Genomic DNA, 18,092 nt, shown 5'->3' on the forward strand with positions numbered 1-18,092 from the left:
TGTCTCTATGTTCACAGCAGGACTCGAACCTGCAAACTCCGTATCAGAGTATCCAGTGCTTTACCACGGAGCTAGACCCCAGATAAGTATGGGTGGCAGGATTTGATGAAATAACTTTCAAAACGAGCTTACTGCCCCAGGGTATGGGGAAACATGGTCTGGCTCCAGATAGGCGCCCATACCCATCTGGGTTCTAGCTCTGTGGTAAACAGTCTGCAGGTTCGAGTCCTGCTGTGGACGTAGAGACAATGTTTGTAAATAATTTCGCCTTTTTCGCGAATTGTTAAGCATATATATATATATGTGTGTGTGTGTGTGTACTTGCCTAATTGTGGTTGCAAGGGTTGAGACTCAGCTCCTGGCCCCGCCTCTTCACTGATCGCTACTAGATCCTCTTTCTGCTTCCTGAGCTTTGTCATACCTCATCTTAAAGCTATGTATGGTTCCTGCCTCCACTACATCACTTGCTAGGCTATTCCACATCCTAACGACTCTATGATTGAAGAAATACTTCCTATCATCCTTGTGACTCGTCTGTGTCCCCTCTCTGGAACATCCTGTCTTTGTCCACCTTATCTATTCCATGCAGTAGCTTGTATGTCGTTATCATGTCTCCCCTGACCCCTCTGTCCTCCAGTGTCGTCAGTCCGATTTCCCTCAACCTTTCATCGTAGGACATTCCCCTGAGCTCTGGAACTAACCTTGTTGCAAACCTTTGTACTTTCTCTAACTTCCTGACGTGCTTGACCAGGTGTGGGTTCCAGACTGGTGCTGCATACTCCAGTATGGGCCTAACATACACAGTGTACAGTGTCTTGAACGATTCCTTATTAAGGTATCGGAACGCTATTCTCAGGTTTGCCAGGCGCCCATATGCTGCAGCAATTATCTGGTTGATGTGTGCCTCCGGAGACATGCTCGGTGTTATGGTCACCCCAAGATCTTTCTCCTTGAGCGAGGTTTGCAGTTTTTGTCCACCTAACCTATACTCTCTCTGCGGTCTTCTTTGCCCTTCCCCAATCTTCATGACTTTACATTTGGCAGGGTTGAATTCGAGAAGCCAGTTTCTGGACCACGTGTCCAGTCTATCCAGGTCTCTTTGTAGTCCTGCCTGATCATCATCCGATTTAATTTTTCTCATCAACTTCACATCACCTGCAAATAGGGACACTTCAGAGTCTATCCCTTCCATCATGTCATTCACATATATCAAAAATAGCACTGGTCCTAGAACTGACCCCTGTGGGACCCCGCTCGTCACAGGCGCCCACTGTGATACCTCTTCACGTACCATGACTCGCTGTTGCCTCCCTGTCAGGTATTCTCTGATCCATTGCAGTGCCCTCCCTGTTATATGCGCCTTATCCTCCAGCTTCTGCACTAATCTCTTGCGAGGAACTGTGTCGAACGCCTTCCTGCAGTCCAGGAAGCTGCAATCCACCCACCCCTCTATCTCGTGTCTCACTTCTGTTACCTTGTCATAAAACTCCAGAAGGTTTGTGACACAGGATTTGCATTCCATGAATCCATGCTGGTTGTCATTTATAATCTTGTTCCGTTCCAGGTGCTCGACCACTCTCCTGACAATCTTCTCCGTGACTTTGCATACCATACACGTCAGAGGCACTGGTCTGTAGTTTAGTGCCTCGTTTCTGTCTCCTTTCTTAAAAATGGGGACTACATTTGCCGTCTTCCATATCTCATGTAGTTGCCAGTTTCAAGGTATGTATTGAAGATTGTGGTTAGGGGCACGCACAGCATCTCTGCTCCTTCTCTAAGGACCCACAGGGAGATGTCCAGTCCCATCGCCTTTGAGGTATCAAGGTCACTTAACAGCTTCTGCACCTCCTCCTCTGTTGTTTGTATGTCATCCAACACTTGTTGGTATATTCCCTGTTGATGTTCCCCTCTGTGCTGTCTTCCCAAAGCCCTTCCTGTCTCTACTGTAAAAACTTTCTTAAATCTCCTGTTTAGCTCCTCACATACCTTCTGATCGTTTCTTGTGAGTTCCCCACCTTCTGTCCTCAGCCTGATCACCTGGTCTTTGACTCTTGTCTTCCTACTGATGTGGCTATACAACAGTTTTGGGTCAGACTTGACTTTCGATGCTCTGTTATTTTCATACTGTCACTGGGCCTCCCTCCTTACCTGTGCATACTCGTTCCTGGCTCTGCGACTAATCTCTCTAATTTTATGAGTTCTATGCCTTCTCTACTTTTTCCATTCTCTGTTGCACTTAGTTTATGCCTCCTTATACTGTCGGGTAAATCAGGGGCTCGTTCTGGTCTTCCCATTATTTCTGTTGCCCTTGGGAATAAACCGGTCCGCTGCCTCCTTGCACTTTGTTGTTACGTATTCCATCATTTCGTTTACTGACTTTCCTACCAGTTCTCTGTCTCGCTGAACCTCCTGCAGGATGTTCCTCAAACCTATGTAGTCCCCTCTTTTATAGTCTGGCTTTTCCCATTCAACTCCTGTTACCCTCTCCACTTGTAACTCTATGTATTCAAAGCACAGAACCACGTGGTCACTAGCCCCTAGGGGACTCTCATATGTGATGTCCTCAATGTCTGAACTGCCCAGGGTGAACACAAGGCCCAGTCTTGCTGGTTCGTCCTCCCCTCTCACTCTGGTAGTGTCCTTAACATGTTGGTGCATGAGGTTTTCCAGTACCATATCCATCATCTTGGCTCTCCATGTTTCGGGACCCCCGTGTGGCTTCAGGTTTTCCCAGTCAATCTCTCTGTGGTTGAAATCGCACATAACCAGCAACTTTGCTCTGCTCGAGTGAGCTCTTCTTGCCACCTCAGCAAGTGTGTCCACCACTGCTCTGTTGCTATCTTCATATTCCTCTCCTGGCCTCCTGCAGTTCTGTGGCGGATTATACATCACTTCAATGACTACCTTGTGCTCCCCAGACTGAAGTGTACCTATTATGCAGTCCCTTTCTCCAATCTCGTCTATGCCTCCCATTTTCTCGAATTTTCATCGGTTTGTTACGAGCAGTGCAAACCCTCCTCCCCCTCTACTCCTTCTATCTTTCCTCAGGATCTGATAACCCGGTGGGAAGACTGCATCTGTTACGGTCTCAGTTTCGTTTCTGTAACCGCTATGATGTCTGGGGACTTCTCATTGATTCTTTCTTGCCACTCCTCTTATTTATTCTTTAATCCATCCGCATTTGTGTACCAAACCTTCAACTTCTGTTCTAAAACTGAAACTGTGGTCCTGGGGGAATATTGGGGTTGGGAGAGCAGGAGCCCTGGCAGGGGCCTATGGGGGGGGGTTGCGGTGGGGGTGGAGGCAGAGTTCCCATAGGGTGGGTGGGTGTGTGTGTGTGTGTGTGTGTGTGTGTGTGTGTGTGTGTGTGTGTGTGTGTGTGTGTGTGTGTGTGTGTGTGTGTGTGTGTGTGTGTGTGTGTGTGTGTGTGTGTTTGCATGTGTGTGTGTGTGTGTGTGTGTGTTTGCATGTGTGTGTGCGTGTGTGTGTTTGCATGTGTGTGTGTGTGTGTGTATATGTGTTTGCATGTGTGTGTGTGTGTGTGTGTGTGTATGTACTCACCTAGTTGTACTCACCTAGTTGAGGTTGCGGGGGTCGAGTCCGAGCTCCTGGCCCCGCCTCTTCACTGATCGCTACTAGGTCACTCTCCCTGAGCCGTGAGCTTTATCATACCTCTGCTTAAAGCTATGTATGGATCCTGCCTCCACTACATCGCTTCCCAAACTATTCCACTTACTGACTACTCTGTGGCTGAAGAAATACTTCCTAACATCCCTGTGATTCATCTGTGTCTTTAGCTTCCAACTGTGTCCCCTTGTTGCTGTGTCCAAACTCTGGAACATCCTGTCTTTGTCCACCTTGTCAATTCCCCTCAGTATTTTGTATGTCGTTATCATGTCCCCCCTATCTCTCCTGTCCTCCAGTGTCGTCAGGTTGATTTCCCTTAACCTCTCCTCGTAGGACATACCTCTTAGCTCTGGGACTAGTCTTGTTGCAAACCTTTGCACTTTCTCTAGTTTCTTTACGTGCTTGGCTAGGTGTGGGTTCCAAACTGGTGCCGCATACTCCAATATGGGCCTAACGTATACGGTGTACAGGGTCCTGAACGATTCCTTATTAAGATGTCGGAATGCTGTTCTGAGGTTTGCTAGGCGCCCATATGCTGCAGCAGTTATTTGGTTGATGTGCGCTTCAGGAGATGTGCCTGGTGTTATACTCACCCCAAGATCTTTTTCCTTGAGTGAGGTTTGTAGTCTCTGACCCCCTAGACTGTACTCCGTCTGCGGCCTTCTTTGCCCTTCCCCAATCTTCATGACTTTGCACTTGGTGGGATTGAACTCCAGGAGCCAATTGCTGGACCAGGTCTGCAGCCTGTCCAGATCCCTTTGTAGTTCTGCCTGGTCTTCGATCGAGTGTATTCTTCTCATCAACTTCACGTCATCTGCAAACAGGGACACCTCAGAGTCTATTCCTTCCGTCATGTCGTTCACAAATACCAGAAACAGCACTGGTCCTAGGACTGACCCCTGCGGGACCCCGCTGGTCACAGGTGCCCACTCTGACACCTCGCCACGTACCATGACTCGCTGCTGTCTTCCTGACAAGTATTCCCTGATCCATTGTGTTTGCATGTGTGTGTGTGTGTGTGTGTGTATGTGTTTGCATGTGTGTGTGTGTGTGTGTGTGTATGTGTTTGCATGTGTGTGTGTATGTGTGTGCATGTGTGTGTGTGTATGTGTTTGCATGTGTGTGTATGTGTGTGTATGTGTGTGCATGTGTGTGTATGTGTGTGTATGTGTTTGCATGTGTGTGTATGTGTGTGTATGTGTGTGCATGTGTGTGTATGTGTGTGTATGTGTTTGCATGTGTGTGTATGTGTGTGTATGTGTTTGCATGTGTGTGTGTGTGTGTGTGTATGTGTTCGCATGTGTGTGTGTGTATGTGTTTGCATGTGTGTGTGTGTGTGTGTACGTGTGTGTACGTGTGTGTGCGTGTGTGTGTGTGTGTGTTTGCATGTATGTGTGTGTGGTGCTGGATAGGTAAAGCTTGCGATTTTGCCTTAAACAGTAACTCTCTTCTTGGCGAATAAGGCAAGTGAAAATTTGTGCATGCAATAATTTCGCAAAAATCATTCCGAACCTAACGAAAAAAATATATTTCATTGTGCTTGTTTATTATTAAATTACTGAAAACTTATCTAAAATATATTTAGTTGGATTAGGCTAAATTAAATTGCACTTGGTAATGGGAAATCCTCTCTCACCTGTTCTTAGTAATTCATACATGAAATTTTTTGAGACAAAATTGCTTAACACAACAGGTCGACAGGAAGATAATAGAATCATATTTCATAAAAAGCAGTTTTGAAAATAATATGAATATGTTTTTTTGGTTTATATAAATTGGATTCATTTATAACTAATAAAATTTGGGAAGAATTTAATGATGCATTAAGCAAGTAAAAAGTCTTAATGCTTGGGTAGAATATTAGTTGTGTTTCACAGAGTCGGGTGTTGTGACGCGACTGTGAGGTCTAGTCTTGCCCTTATATGCCTTCCTGTTGACATTAGTTCCTTGATAATGTGAGTCACGAAATCGCTTGGATTTTCGCTATTCTTTCACAGCGGTTGTTCTGTATATATATATATATATATATATATATATATATATATATATATATATATATATATATATATATATATATATATGTGTGTGTGTGTGTGTGTGTGTGTGTGTGTGTGTGTGTGTGTGTGTGTGTGTGTGTGTGTGTGTGTGTGTGTGTGTGTGTGTGTGTGTACACGTTTGTAATTAATTTCACTCGTTTGCGCTCCCTGTATAGACCAAGATAAAGGATAAGAGATCTCAAAGGCAGCAGATTCTCTGAAGGACGAAGGAAAACACTGGGTAGAGAAATGGAGAACACTGAGTACAATCTGACTGTATCATACAGAGTCTAGGAGAGACAGAGGAGCAAAGAGACATAATTAAAATTAGAATCTCCCAGGCAAAATCCTGGGCGAAAGCCACATCCGGTATAAGACCTTTAAGTAAAGGTGACAGAACATACACTGGTGACAATAAAGAAATAAGTGTAATATTAAAGTCACAATATGACTCTGTATTCAGTGAACCATTCAATAGTCTACAGATCAAAGACCCCAATGATTCTTTCATGACTGAGACTCAAATTTGACACTGCCAGCATCTCCACAATTTCTGACGTAGCACTCTCCCAAGTTGACTTTGAAGAAACAATTGACAGCATGTACATACTTTCTGCTCCAGGCCCAGACTCGTGGGGTTCCATATTCATCAAAAATTGCAAGAAACCACTATCTCGTGCCTTCAGTATTCTACAGAGGAGTCTGGGCACGTGTGTCATCCCATTATCATTGAAAACCAGATATTGCCCCACTGTAAAAAGGAGACAGTAAAGCAAATGTAAAAAAAGAAAACTATTGACCAACAGCACTAACTTCACATGTCAAAATCTTTGAATGGGTCTTAAGAAGTAAGATTCTCAATCAGGTGGAATCACAGCAATTGAACAATCCAGGGCAGCATGGGTTTAGCATAGGTCACTCCTGCCTTCCACAGTTGCTACATCATGACGATGGGGTCCTGGATGCTCAGGAAGACAAACACAGTACTTATGGAGTTTACAATGGTCTTTGCAACAGCATTCATAAGTGACTGCGCACAAAATGCATGCAAAAGGAATAAGTGGAAAAGTGGACAGATGAATATTTAACTTTAGAACAAACAGAACCCATAAAGTAGTAGTAGACGAAGTGAAGTCAGAGACTGTCCTGTAATTCGGTTAATAGCGCACTATCTCACACACGGAGGTCCGAGGTTCAATCCCAGGTACGGATGGATACATTAAAGCGTGTTTCCTTAAGACACCTGGTGTCCCTGTTCACCTAGCAGTAAATAGGTACCTGGGTGTTAGACGCCTGGTGTGGGTTACATCCTGGGGACAAAATTAACCTATTTTGCACGAAATACTCTGCATAACAAGCGGCTTTCTAGTATGTCACTGATGTCAGCTACGTCTGTATACGTTGTACATGTACCTATAAAAATAATGATAATAATAATTATTATTATTATTATTACGAGAGTTGATGTCCTTCAGCAGTATGGTTTTCAACAAAGGACAGAGGGATGTCAGGTTGTACAGACGACAGAATAATCAGCGGGGAGGGGGGGGGGAGTCTGGGAGGGGGTGACACAGGTGAAGGGGGTGACATAGGCAAAGGGAATGGGGAAGCGTGGGACTGACACAGGGAGAAAGGATAGTGTGGGAGGGATGACACAGCGTGAGGAAGCAGCGTGGGAGGGAAGACCCAGGGAAGGGAAGAGGGAGGGGAAGTGGGAGGGAGGGAAGATTCAGGGAGGGGAAGAGGGTGGGGAAGTGGGAGAGGAGGGAGGGAGGACCAAATAAAGTTAACAAAGTAAACTGGCTAGACAAGAGGCACTGAGTCTTGACAGTGTAACACAGTCTTGACAGTGTAACACAGTCTTGACAGTGTAACACAGTCTTGACAGTGTAACACAGTCTTGACAGTGTAACACAGTCTTGACAGTGTAACACAGTCTTGACAGTGTAACACAGTCTTGACAGTGTAACACAGTCTTGACAGTGTAACACAGTCTTGACAGTGTAACACAGTCTTGACAGTGTAACACAGTCTTGACAGTGTAACACAGTCTTGACAGTGTAACACAGTCTTGACAGTGTAACACAGTCTTGACAGTGTAACACAGTCTTGACAGTGTAACACAGTCTTGACAGTGTAACACAGTCTTGACAGTGTAACACAGTCTTGACAGTGTAACACAGTCTTGACAGTGTAACACAGTCTTGACAGTGTAACACAGTCTTGACAGTGTAACACAGTCTTGACAGTGTAACACAGTCTTGACAGTGTAACACAGTCTTGACAGTGTAACACAGTCTTGACAGTGTAACACAGTCTTGACAGTGTAACACAGTCTTGACAGTGTAACACAGTCTTGACAGTGTAACACAGTCTTGACAGTGTTACACAGTCTTGACAGTGTAACACAGTCTTGACAGTGTAACACAGTCTTGACTGACGTTACTATCTAGCTTCTTGACATCGACTCAAGGTTGAGGGACTGATTACCTCATTCTCCTCCTGTTCTTCAAGATTCTCCTTTGTATGGACTGATGAAGCCACTGTGTGGCGAAACGTTCCCTCAATAAAGATACCCAAAAGTTGCACATGGTCTTGGAACTGTTGAGAAGCTGTATAATAAACAGATCCTGATTATATATTTTAAACTTCGATTATATAATTTATGGTTTTAAGTAACTCAGAGCATATGAGAGGCTTTTTTTAACATACACAACTATCTTCCCATTGAAAAATGATCTGGTGACACCGATAAGTGGTTTCTTCAGTCCTAATAGGACGAATAGTTTCCTGTAATAAATATTCTGAACTGTACATAAGTGTCTTTTTCCACATGTTCCCAATGGTGCCTGATTATTGTGTATTTGGTCACAGCTAAGTAGACTGTACCCAGGTATTAACATTAACATTAACATTAACATTAACATCAAGGTAGTCTTCTACGCTGGTCTCTGTAAAAACTACCAACACTACCTTTCACTTGGTGAAGAGAATACCACTATGTAAGGTATTCTGTTGTTACTCTAAGACCATGTTTGTTTGCAAACACAAATGACGTTATATTCTTTGTTGTAGTGCTGAGGGCTGGTTTTGTTGGTCTTACTATTTGTGGTTGTGACTCCTGATGAGAGTCTTAGCTATATGGTGACCCGCAGCTGGAGCTTTTGGTCATCTGACTGAGGCCTTCTGCTGGCTTACCGGACCAACCCTTTAGAAATTTTGATTATTATTATATACTGCGGTTGTAAGGAGTCAGCCGCTAGCACTGTTCCAGGACGACATGGCTCTCACGTGGCCAGACAATCTTAACATTCTCTTCAGGTTCTTGGCGCTAAAAGGAAATTTTGTTGTTTGCATCAAAATATACAACCTGGAAAGATACACACTGCAGACAAGGTGAAAGAGAAAGATCTGGGGGTAAACATTTCTTCAAGCATATCACCAAAAACAACACGTGCAACATCAACTGACCTAAGAGTTTCTTTCAGAACAAGGTAAACATGCAAAGATTTGCAACGAGACTAGTGTCTGAGGTGAAGGGATTACGAGGCAAGACTTGAGGCACTAAAACTAACACTATAAGAGAGAAGGATCAGAGGAGACAAATATCACGACATATAAAACACTCTAAGAATGAGACAGAATGGACTGGTATTTGAGATGTGAGAAGAGATGTCAGGGGGACTTCAGGAAGTACTTTTTCTGTCCTAGGGCGGTGAATAAGTGGAGCGCACTAGATGAAGAGGTGGAGGCAAACACTATACACAGCTTCAAGAGTAGATATGATCAGGTCCTGGAGGCCAGAGAAGAGTTAAGAGCTGCTGGTTTAGGACAGGATCAAATATACACAAATACATGTACAGTTACAGTCACAGACAGTTAAAACAAGTTAGAGATACAATCACAGATACAGTTAAATTCACAGATCCACTCATACAGACATAGGTACAGTTACATTTATATAGTGGCAGGTACAATCACAGCCACATATGCTTTACATTCACAGATATAGTTACAGAATGATTCATTCATAGATTACAATCCCAGATGTAATCTTTATAATTACAAATAAGTACGTTCATAAATACATTCACATACACAAACACAGTCACAGACACAGCTACATTCAGTCACAGAAGGTACATTCATACAGTCACAGGCAGGTACATTCATACAGTCACAGGTAGGTACATTCATACAGTCACAGGTAGGCACATTCATACAGTCACAGGTAGGTACATTCATACAGTCACAGGCAGGTACATTCATACAGTCACAGGCAGGTACATTCATACAGTCACAGGCAGGTACATTCATACAGTCACAGGTAGGTACATTCATACAGTCACAGGTAGGTACATTCATACAGTCACAGGCAGGTACATTCATACAGTCACAGGTAGGTACATTCATACTGTCACAGGCAGGTACATTCATACAGTCACAGGAAGGTACATTCATACAGTCACAGGTAGGTACATTCATACTGTCACAGGCAGGTACATTCATACAGTCACAGGTAGGTACATTCATACAGTCACAGGCAGGTACATTCATACAGTCACAGGCAGGTACATTCATACAGTCACAGATAACAGATAGGTACATTCATACTGTCACAGGCAGGTACATTCATACAGTCACAGGCAGGTACATTCATACTGTCACAGGCAGGTACATTCATACAGTCACAGGTAGGTACATTCATACAGTCACAGGCAGGTACATTCATACAGTCACAGGTAGGTACATTCATACAGTCACAGGTAGGTACATTCATACAGTCACAGGCAGGTACATTCATATAGTCACAGATAACAGATAGGTACATTCATACTGTCACAGGTAGGTACGTTCAGTCACAGATAGGTACATTCATACAGTCACAGGCAGGTACATTCATACAGTCACAGATAACAGATAGGTACATTCATACTGTCACAGGTAGGTACGTTCAGTCACAGATAGGTACATTCATACAGTCACAGACAGGTACGTTCATACAGTCACACCTATAGCAACATTCAGAGATGCAGTCAGAGATATACTTATAGTCACAGTTATTTACAATGATGATGACAGTGGTAGACTTCATTAACATAAACACAAGAATCATTCCTACACACACACACACACACACACACACACACACACACATACATAGTTTTAAGGCGAGGTATGATAGAGCTCATGGGGCAGGGAGAGAGAGGACCTAGTAGCAATCAGCGAAGAGGCGGGGCCAGGAGCTGTGACTCGACCCCTGCAACCACAAATAGGTGAGCAAATAGGTGAGTACACACACACACTTACCATCTAAATTAATAAGAAACTTGTGATTCTTTCATAAACCAACGAAATTACTTAAAAAATTCTCTGTATCATGGTATAATGTACTTTTTCTAGTTTTTTAAACATTGCTTAAAATAAGCCCAGGTGGCAAGTGAATGAATGTTACCGTGCGTGGTGGTAGTGATGGTGGTAGTGATGGTGGTAGTGATGGTGGTAGTGATGGATCAGGAGTGGAGGCCAGCCATGGTAGTGGTTGCAAGTCTCCACAACTCACTGAAACAAACATATACACTGATAACAAACAGTATTTATAATAAAAACAATATGTATGATGCACTTATAAGAGTGTAATAACACATAAGACAGTAAATGGAATAGTTATCAATCTACCTGCATGAGGTGGACAAGGTGCCTCTTCGTGGTTATATATATATATATATATATGTCGTGCCGAATATGTAAAACTGGTCAATTAGCAAGAACTCATTTAAAATTAAGTCCTTTCTAAAATTTCCTCTTATACGTCCAAAGATATATTTTTTTCATGAAAGTTAACGTAAAAAATTTTACACACACACACACACACACACACATTATATATATATATATATATATATATATATATATATATATATATATATATATATATATATATATATGTCGTGCCTAATAGGCAGAACTTGCCATCTTGGCTTAAATAGCAACGTTCATCTTGCCATATAGGACAAGTGAAAATTTGTGTATGCAATAATTTCGCCAAAATCATTCTGACCCTAACGAAAAAAATATATTTCACTGTGTTTGTTTAGTATTAAATTATTGTAAACAAATCTAAAATATATTTAGTTGGGTTAGGTTAAAATAAATTGCGCTTGTTATAATAAGGTTAGGTAAGTTTCTTTTGGTGCAAAATTATAAATTTTTACTTACATCAACATTAATAAAAAATATATCTTTAAACGTATAAGAGAACATTTAAAGAAAGGAATTAATTTTAAATGAGTTCTTGCTAATTGACCAGTTTTACATATTCGGCACGACATTATATATATATATATATATATATATATATATATATATATATATATATATATATATATATATATATTATATATATATATATATATATATATATATATATATATATATATATATATATATATATATATATATATATAAAATGTAAAAATTAATAATTTTGTACCAGAAGAACCTTAGAAAACTTACCTAACCTTATTATAACAAGCGTAATTTAATTTAGCCTAATCCAGCTACATATACTTTGGATAAGTTTACAATAATTTAATAATCAACAAACACAGTGAAATATATTTTTTTTCATTAGGTTCAGAATGATTTTTTGTTAAATTATTGCATACACAAATTTTCACTTGCCTTTTTCAGCAAGGAGAGTGTTGATATTTAAAACAATATCGCAAGTTTTACCTATTCGGCACGACATAACCACGACCAAGTGGATTTTAAGAAATTAACAAATTGCGGTGAGATGGGGACCGAACCAGTGTTATTTAAGCCCACCTCGTGGGAAGTCAAGATCCACGTCGCTTTAACCACTGGGACATCAATCCTACAAACATCATGTACTCAGTAGCACTGGGCATGTTTCATGATGCGAGGACATACGTGGCTGTGGTAAGCTCAGAACTAATTTCATTCTACTCCCGTCTGAAATGCCAGCCTTCACGAGATTCCATAATGTTGCAGTGGCATGTACAACCTGTCAGACAGCAACATTATGGAATCTTGGTACAGAGGATATCTGCACAACCTGCTGCACGTCCCTCACCTGACGCCAATGTATAAGCGCCAAGCTTCATGACTGTGATTCAGATTCTTCAAGAATACAGTGCTTTTCACCAATTCCAAGGCTGAGTGACTGATTACCTCGTCTTTTGTATATAATTGTACTTTCCTTAAGCTGTGTTCTTGTACTGAAAAAGCCATTGGTTGACGAAACATCTACAAATAAAGATACCCAGATATACAGCTGCTGAACCACTATGACAGAATTACGGAGGCGCTGGAAGGCGACGAAAACGCAGATATTTTATACACAGAATCTGCAAAGGCGTTTGATCAATGCGATCATGGAGTGATAGCTCACAAAATGAGGGCCATAGGCATTACGGGAAAGGTAGGCAGATGGATTTACGGGTTCCTAACATACAGAACACAAAAACTAAACAGAGAAAAAGCCAGCATCAGCTAGGTAAAAGCTCAGTTCTCCCAAGGCACTGTCCTGGCACCTCTGCTGTTTCTCATCCTCGTAGCAAAACATAAATAAAAACACCCGTCATATTTTTGTATCATCATTTGCAGATAACACTAAAATAAGCATGACAGTCACCACTGAAAAATTACAGGAAGATATAAGCACGGTTTTCCAGTGCGCAGTGGAGAACATGACGTTCAGTGGTAGTATGTTCCAGCTTCTTAGGTATGGAAAGAATGAAGAACTCAAAAGGAATATGTACGGTATATAAAACTCAAGAGGATCACCAAATAGAACAAAAGGAACACGTACAAGACTTGGGCATAATTATGTCAGCTGACCTTTCTTTTAAAGAACACAATAAGACAAAGATCACGACAGCCAGGAGGATGACGGGGTGGGTATTGAGAACTTTGAAAACAAGGGAAATAATGCCAATAGTGACACTTTTCACATCGCTCCCTCATCTGGAATATTGCTCAGTGTTGACGGCCCCGTTCAAGGCAGGAGAAATATCAGAACTTGAACAAATACAGAGATCGTTTACGTCCCCACATAGAGGCAGTACAGCATTTAAATTACTGGGAACGTCTTAAAGTCTTGAACATGTACTCACTGGAACGGAAGAGAGAGAGAGAGAGATACATGATAATATATACCTGGAAAGTACTCGAGGAAATGGTCCCAAATCTGTACACTGTCATAGCAACATACTGGAGTGAGAGATATGGGAGGAAGTGCAAAATAAACCCAGTGAAAAGCAGGGGTGCGGTGGGCTCAATAAGGGAACACTGTATCAACATTCGTGGCCCCATATTTTTCAAGATCTTACCAGAAGATATCAGAAACCCTGCTGGAACAAGTGTAGAAGTCTTCAAGAGAACCCTGGATAAGCATCTTCACCAGGTGCCAGATTAACCAGGCTGTGATGGATATGTGGGGCAACGAGCCTCCAACAGCAACTGCCTGGTTGACCAGGTTAGCACCAGACAAGCCTGGCCCATGGCCGGGCTCCGAGAGTAGTAAGACTCTCGAAACTCATCAAAGGTATATGTGTCCAATTCATCTTGTAGGTATTGTACACCGTTCAATCACAGACAGTCTGTGACCATGATATTAATACAATGTTTTCTTATTGTGCCCACGGCGCCCCTGCTTTTCACTAGTGTTATTGTACACTTCCTTCCATATCTCTCACTCCAGTATGTTGTTATGACAGTGCCCGGATTTAGAAATAGTCCCTCAAGTATTTTTCACGAATATACGATCATATATCTCTCTTTACTCCACTCCGGAGAGTACATATTTAGGACTCTGAGGCGTTCCCAGTAATTTAAATACTTTTTTGGCTCTGTGTGGGCTGTAAATGATCTGTGTATTCGTATGTGTGGGTCTCTGTGAAGACTCCAAACATTCCATCATCTTTCCTTTAATGCCTTGTATATTTACAATGATAAAGGAAGTTGTTCTAGCTGTGCTGTTTTAGTGAACTGACTACTGGCGAGACTGTTGTTGAATCAAGTGTTGCTGCCACTCGTGTTTGTTATGCTTCTAGTGTCCAGTACAGCTCCAGCTTTTTATAATGCAGCTGGTGTGGGGTACTCTGCTTCTGTCCAGTATGTCCAATATCTTTGTACTATTTTGGGCTGTAGTCTTTTTATGTTACTCCTTTTATTTTGTCTTCCTTTATTCCCAAGTCTAAAATGAAGTTCAGTTCCTCTCAGTTGAAACAATGAAATGCTTACGTCACAGATTTATTTTTATCGAGTGAATCTTGACACATCTCCAGGTGACAGCATCTTCACCTTGTCACATCTCCAGGTGATAGCATCTTCACCTTGTCACATCTCCAGGTAACAGCATCTTCACCTTGTCACATCTCCAGGTGACAGCATCTTCACCTTGTCACATCTCCAGGTGACAGCATCTTCACCTTGTCACATCTCCAGGTAACAGCATCTTCACCTTGTCACATCTCCAGGTGACAGCATCTTCACCTTGTCACATCTCCAGGTGACAGCATCTTCACCTTGTCACATCTCCAGGTGATAGCATCTTCACCTTGTCACATCTCCAGGTGACAGCATCTTCACCTTGTCACATCTCCAGGTGACAGCATCTTCACCTTGTCACATCTCCAGGTGACAGCATCTTTAAATTGACACATCTCCAGGTGACAGCATCTTCACCTTGAAACATCTCCAGGAGACCGCATCTTCACTCTTTCTCAAGACGGCATCCACTCTCACCCTCACTCTGGCTGTGTGCCACCCTAACTCTCACCGTCACTCTGGCTGTGTGCCACCTTCACTCTAGCTGTGTGCCACTCTCACTCTGGCTGCGTGCCACCTTCACTCTCACCCTCATTTTGGCTGTGTACCACCTTCATTCTAGCTGTCTGCCACCATCACTCTGGCTGTGTACCACCTTCACTCTCACCATCAGTCTGCCTGCGTGCCACCTTCACTCTGGGTGTGTGCCACTTTCACTCTCATCTACACTCTGGCTGTGAGCCACCTTCACTCTCATCTACACTCTGGCTGTGAGCCACCTTCACTCTGGTTATGTGCCATCCTCAGTCTCACCTTCACTATAGCTGTGTACCACCTTCACTCTCACCTTCATTCTTGTTGTGTGTCACCTTCACTCTGGCTATGTGCCATCCTCACTCTCACCTTCACTATAGCTGTGTGCCACCTTCACTTTCACCTTCACTTTCACCTTCACTTTCACCTTCACTCTGGTTGAGTGTCACCTTCCCTCTAGCTGCGTGCCACCTTCACTCTCATCTTCACTCTAGCTGCGTGCCACCTTTACTCTCTTCACTCTGGCTGTGTGCCACCTTCACTCTCACCTTAACTCTGGCTGTGTGCCACCTTCACTCTCACCTTCACTCTGGTTGCGTGCCACCTTCACTCTCATCTTCACTCTGGCTGTGTGCCACTTTCACTCTCATCTTCACTCTGGCTGCGTGCCACCTTCACTCTCATCTTCACCCTGGCTGTGTGCCACCTCCACTCTCATCTACACTGGCTGTGAGCCACCTTCACTCTCATCTACACTCTGGCTGTGTGCCACCTCCACTCTCATCTACACTGGCTGTGAGCCACCTTCACTCTCATCTACACTCTGGCTGTGTGCCACCTTCACTCTGGCTATGTGCCATCCTCAGTCTCACCTTCACTATAGCTGTGTACCACCTTCACTCTCACCTTCATTCTTGTTGTGTGTCACCTTCACTCTGGCTATGTGCCATCCTCACTCTCACCTTCACTATAGCTCTGTGCCACCTTCACTCTCACCTTCACTCTGGTTGAGTGTCACCTTCCCTCTAGCTGCGTGCCACCTTCACTCTCATCTTCACTCTAGCTGCGTGCCACCTTCACTCTCTTCACTCTGGCTGTGTGCCACCTTCACTCTCACCTTCACTCTGGCTGTGTGCCACCTTCACTCTCACCTTCACTCTGGTTGCGTGCCACCTTCACTCTCATCTTCACTCTGGCTGTGTGCCATCTTCACTCTGGCTGCGTGCCACCTTCACTCTGGCTGTGTGCCACCTCCACTCTCATCTTCACTCTGGCTGTGTGCCACCTTCACTCTCATCTTCACTCTGGCTGCGTGCCACCTTCACTCTCATCTTCACTCTGGCTGTGTGTCACCTTCACTCTCATCTTCACTCTAGCTGTGTGCCACCTTCACTCTCATCTTCACTCTGGCTGTGTGCCACCTTCACTCTCATCTTCACTCTGGCTGTGTGCCACCTTCACTCTCATCTTCACTCTGTCTGTGTGTCACCTTCACTCTGGCTGCGTGCCACCTTCACTCTCATCTTCACTCTGGCTGTGTGCCACCTTCACTCTGGCAGAGTGCCATCCTCAGTCTCACCTTCACTTTGGCTGTGTACCACCTTCATGCTACGGCTGCTGCTATTGCTACTACTACTGCTGCTACTACTACTACTGCAGTTACTGCTACTACTACTGCTGCTACTACTACTACTACTGCAGTTACTGCTACTACTTCTACTACTGCTATTACTGCCACTATTGCTGCTACTACTGCTGCTATTACAAATACTAGTACTACTGCTGCTGCTACTACTATTACTGCTATTACTACTACTACTACTATTACTACTACTGCTACTACTACTGCTACTGCCACTGATACTACTACTACTATTACTGCTACCGCTACTACTACTGCTACTATTATTCCTACTACTACCACTACTGCTACTACTACTGCTTCTACTATGACTGCTACTACTACTACTGCTGTTACCACCACTCAGTGATACAACTGGAGTGTTCCTGCCATAGAGACCGACGCCAGACGAGCTCCACACTGTGTGAATATTACCGCAGACATACAAGCACCGTGTGAATCTTACACCAAACACACACACACAATGTGAATCTTACACCGCACATACCGTGTGAATCTTACACACACACCGTGTGAATCTTACACCACACACACACACCGTGTGAATCTTACACACACACATACACACACCGTGTGAATCTTACACCACACACACACACCGTGCGAATCCTACACCACACACGCTACCTGAGGTGTGGAAGACAGCAAATATTGTCCCAATTTTCAAGACAGGAGACAGACTCGCAGCACTAAACTACAGACCACTGTCAATGACATGTATAGTATGAAAAGTGATGGAGAAGATTATCAGAAGAGATGTGGAGCACCTAGAAAGGAATGAGCTTATTCACGACAACCAGTACGGTTTCAGGGCAGGAAAATTCTGTGTCACAAACTTACTGGAGTTTTACGACAAGGTGACGGCAGTAAAAGAGAGAGAGAGAGAGAGAGAGAGAGAGAGAGAGAGAGAGAGAGAGAGAGAGAGAGAGAGAGAGAGAGAGAGAGAGAGAGAGAGAGAG

The 18,092-nt window shown here is 43.3% G+C and overlaps 1 protein-coding gene across 4 annotated transcripts in view; it reads right to left on the bottom strand.

Moving 5' to 3' along the window:
• Exn (Ephexin) overlaps positions 1–11,227 on the bottom strand; it is a 742,877-nt gene extending 731,650 nt beyond the window's left edge. For all 4 annotated transcript variants that reach the window (XM_070096018.1, XM_070096015.1, XM_070096017.1 and 1 more), the window contains exon 1: positions 11,119–11,227. The gene's annotated coding sequence lies outside the window, so the exon portion shown is untranslated. The remainder of the gene's footprint in view (positions 1–11,118) is intronic.
• Positions 11,228–18,092: the final 6,865 nt, after the last annotated feature.

This window comes from Cherax quadricarinatus, chromosome 52, assembly GCF_038502225.1.
Source record: "Cherax quadricarinatus isolate ZL_2023a chromosome 52, ASM3850222v1, whole genome shotgun sequence".
In the NCBI taxonomy this organism is placed as follows: domain Eukaryota; kingdom Metazoa; phylum Arthropoda; class Malacostraca; order Decapoda; family Parastacidae; genus Cherax; species Cherax quadricarinatus.